The following is a 4936-nucleotide window of genomic DNA, read 5'->3' as shown; positions in this document are numbered from 1 at the left end:
AACTGAGTCTAATTTTAGTGTGCTCTGTAGACCTAAAGATTTATGATGTATACAAAATTACTGATTTCTACTTCTATTAATAGAGACCCAAGATATCCTTTGAATTCACACTCTCTTTTTAGTTTTTGCATTTTTGATGATGTTGTACCTTCTTCTTAGGTTTGTGTATGTGTCCATAGCTTGTATCTTAGCTTGATTTTTTTTTTAGAAAAGACAATTATATTTCTGTTACCACTAACATTTTAAAAGTTATTCTTATGGTGAACTAAAATTCTTTTCACCATGATTTTAACTAAAATTGATTTCACCTTTGGAGCTGTAAAGAATAAACCCACTCCTTATAAATTATAAATCAGAAATATAAATGCACATCATACTTTCCCTTGGCCTTCATTTCTTGAGTTTTAAAGCCCTCAGTTCCTTTAGTCTGTTGGCCTCAAATTGGTAATCTCTAATCTAGGACATTAACTCTTTCCTGACCATTTTGAGTTTATCTCAATCTCATGTTTCCAATTTATTAACTTCTTTCCTTTTACAAATTTCTCTACTGTTAGATTATATTTCCATAAGGATTTGAAAATATTTATTCTGGTCAAGAAACAAAGACAAAATTATGGCCCTGAATTTTGATGTTTGCCTAAATCACAGTTTGGGTTTTCAGAACACTGTGTATGTAGATCCTCCCATCATTGTGCATCTCACCATTTACCCTATGCGACCATCAAACCAACAGCTTAAGAACCAGGCAGGGAATTTTTCAAATGCTCCAAATAGCTGAACATCACTAGAGATTATGACTGCTTGGATTTAGGGAACATTTTTTTTTTTTTGGCTGGGGAAACATTCCAATGGTATAGATTAATCTATGTAAACCACATACCTCAACTAAAACTGCTGTTTGGCATTCTAAATTGTCTGCTCCGTCTCCTTTCTGCACAAAAATGCACATTTCTTCCTATAATAAAGATATTTTATAATAGCAATAAGGCAACTCCAGGGTGTGTGGTTATCACGAGATAATCATACCCTAGAGGGATTACAGACACTTGGCTGTGCCTCATAACACCCCATGTGTGTGTTTATCTCATGATAACCACACTCGCTTTTGTATCTTATTGCCTAATTATCCTCTTTTAATGCAAAATACTAATTTTTTTTGTCTGAAACAATATGTGCAAGGATGCATTGCTAACAGTCACAGGAGGACATTGACAAACACTACTGCTGTTACTCCATATTCACTTTCCATAAGAAAAGTGATAGATGAATATTCCAATCCATTTTTTAATGAGCTGCTTCTTAGAGGCCTCTGTTAATGCTGTAAGATAAAGTAGCCAGACTTTCTTTTTCTCTTTTAAACTTTAAGATTTCTCAGTAATAATTGAAAACTAGAGAATGAGCAGGAATTTCAAACTTGAAAACATAAAAGCATTAACGTCATGTACTTCCAAAATGTTAATGACATAGATTGCTTTTGGTTTTCTTATTATCTAATTTAATAAGAATACTTGTATGCTGCTTAGTCACACCTCTACATATATTTCAACTGTCAACCTTTCAAATTGGAAAAATATGTATCTTAAGTTTTGTACCTTACAGTAGTGTGACTTATACAAGTCCATCAATCTTGAAACATTTTACTAACTTGTATAAAGTGATATTACATAATTATCCCAATTCTATCTAGTTTATAGTTATTAATTTTATAATACATTATGATAAAACTGTTAAAGCCAGTAGTGGTTACATGTACAGATTTCCTATGAATTGGATCTCAGAAATGAACACCTTAAAGTTTTGCTTGTAGATCTTTGAGTACTGGTATATTTAAGAGTCTGCAAAGGACGTTAAGGACTCTTTTGTATTTTATTGCTTCAGTTCAATTATTTAGAGTAAAAAAAAAAACAACCTAGATTTTCAGGACTTGTACAAAAAGATAATGGCATATTTTTAAAAGTTAATTTTATATATGAGTGGGTACACACATGTGTGTGTATATATAGTACTTGGAGCCTGTATTTTCCATAAATACTGTTTTAGAACTTGTTTCCACAGATCATGGCCATTACTCTCAGAGTCACTCCTTATATTTTCTTAACCTTACAAACTTGATTTCCTCTTCCTGGTTTCTGACTTCATAAATATCCCGGGGTCAGAATTACTTCCATTCAATAAACCTGTTCTCTCTGGACTGTCTGGTTAGAGGCTGCAAGATGAGCTATGGCTCTGTCCCTGGAGTCCTGTTCCAAGGCTACAGTTTTAAACTTTGATTTTTAGGCCTGGATTATCCATCTGCATTTGCTAACAAAGACTGCAGTAAATCTCAATCCATAAATGACAGGTAGATACAGCAACAATTATTAGTGACTTGAGGGCAGCATTAGGCTATTATAAGGACTGAAGGGTGAAAAAAAGATACTTTAGAAGTTGCTACTGTTAACAGAGGAAAAATGCAATGTATACCAAACTGTTAACTATTTACTGGCAGGTAATTAATGGAAAATGCTACTTTATAAAGTAGTGTTTTATAAAATATTCTTGATAAAAAATCTTTTCTTTGAACTGAAAAACACCTTCAAGCTCATCTATTCCAATCACTTCTTTATACAGCCAAGAAAATTTGACAACACCATCTATTCTATTTACTTGTCTTCCACTAAGAGCTGGAAATAAAGATCATTTAAATGAATATGCATAATCACCTACACTGGAGATGGTGTTAGCCTGAAATTAAGTAAATTTAGCTAAAGCAGCCCTCCTCTCCCTTAGCAAACAGTTGGAGAACCAGAAAGAGTTGTGTAGCCTGAACAAGTGAAAATATTGAACAACATTTCAAACTTTTGATTACCCTGCATGTTTATTTGACCTTGTGAATAGATTTCCAAGAGGTCTTTGGAGAACTTTCTTAGAGTTTACTAGATAGTATGTGGCTATTATTAAAGGCCTCACTACAGAAAAACCAACTAGATCCTGGATAAACTAGCACAAATATGCTTTTATGTATTGCTGAAATCACATGAAAGAAAGGGAAGTTTTCCTAGAATGACTAAATACATAAATAAAAAGAAACAGTGAGCTGAATATAGAATAAGCGTTTCGGGGTATAAGCAAATAGGGAAGTACATGCTGCCTCGGGATGCATGCAGGTACTAATGTTGGGATAAGTAAGCTAGGCCCTAGGCCCGTACTTTCTTATGGCAATTCTATTTAGTAAAATATTAATAACAGCCTGATCAGGTGGTGACACAGTGCATGGAGTGTCAGATGGGATGCAGAGGCCACAGGTTCAAAACCCTGAATTTTTTTCAAACCACGGGCTTGAGCACGGGCTCATCCAGCTTGAGTGCAGGGTCGCTGGCTTGAGTGTGAGATCATAGACATGACCCCACGGTCACTAGCTTGAGCCCAAAGGTCACTGGCTTGAAGCCCAAGGCCTCTGACTTGACCAAAGGTTCACTTACTCTGCTGTAGTCCCTGGTCAGGGCACATATGAGAAAGCAATCAGTGAACAACTAAGGTACTGCAATGAAGGATTGAAGCTTCTCTTCCCTCTCCCTTCCTTTCTGTCTGTCCCTGACCCTCACTCTGTCTCTCTCTGTCTCTGTCACACACACAAAAATATTAATAACAGCCTGACCTGTGGTGGCGCAGTGGGATAAAGCGTCGACCTGGAACACTGAGGTTGCCGGTTCGAAACCCTGGGCTTGCCTGGTCAAGGCACATATGGGAGTTGATGCTTCCTGCTCCTCCCCCTTCTCTCTCTCTCCCCTCTCTCTAAAAATCAATTAAAAAATCAATAAAAAAAATATTAATAACAAAATGTATAATAACCAAAACATAGCACATAAAAATAAATCAATATTCAAAGCCTTGTCAAAGAAAGTATCAATAAAACATAGTATAATACCATATTCCATGGATTTAAAAAACCTAAAAATAGATAGTTTCAGTGTAATTTTTTTCTTTATTTTTTTGATAAAAACCATAATAGGAATATTGAAAGGAAATTTCAAACTTATTCTAAAAATGGATAGGTAAAAAAATAAAGCTAAGAAACTCAAGCTACTCCTAAACAAGAATAAATTGATGATAGCTTACTCAACCAGATAGCAAACTTCATTTTAAAGCTGTGTTAACTAGGACAGTGCAGGAATAGAGAGATAAACAGAACAGGAAAGCACATCATGTTTATTCATATACACAGATATATAAATTATTAACTTGATTGTGACAATGATGTATGTGACACAAATCATGGGGAAATGAGGAATTTTTGATAAATGGTGCTATGATATTGTTAATTCATATAGAATTATCATCATAGAGCTTTATACAATGAAATACAAGAAAAAAAGAAAAACTGCCTGACCTGTGGTGGTTCAGTGGATAAAGCATCGACCTGGAGTGCTGAGGTTGCTGCTTCAAAACCCTGGGCTTGCTCGGTCAAGGCACATATGGGAGTTGATGTTTCCTGCTCCTCCCTGCTTCTCTCTCTCTATCTCTATCTCTCTGTCTCTCTTCTCTAAAATGAATAAGTAAATAAAATAATTTTAAAAATTATTTAAAAAAAGAAAAAAAACCCTTCAAATATATTATAATAAAATATATAAGTCAAAACTTTTAGACTACTACATTATTTTATTAATATATAATACTTCTTTTAATATTAATAAAACAGCCTAAAAATGTTTTAAGAAAAAACAAGAAAATAGGTCATTGGGTGCCAAGGAAATAGAATTGTCTTCTTGGCAACATATAATGCTCTTATGAGATGCTAAAAAAGAGAGGTATTTCTCATTTCCTGTAGAAATCCCAGGATTCACAATGGAATCACCCTATCATGTGCTATTTTATTATTGTTTTGATACTGAAAAAGAATATAACATTGCCTAGCACAATATTTGCACAACATGCCCACAACTTCAGCTGTCTTTTT

Source organism: Saccopteryx bilineata, chromosome 4 (assembly GCF_036850765.1).
Source record: "Saccopteryx bilineata isolate mSacBil1 chromosome 4, mSacBil1_pri_phased_curated, whole genome shotgun sequence".
NCBI classification, from domain to species: domain Eukaryota; kingdom Metazoa; phylum Chordata; class Mammalia; order Chiroptera; family Emballonuridae; genus Saccopteryx; species Saccopteryx bilineata.
The sequence above is the reverse complement of the archived record's forward strand: the minus strand, read 5'-3'. Positions refer to the sequence as shown.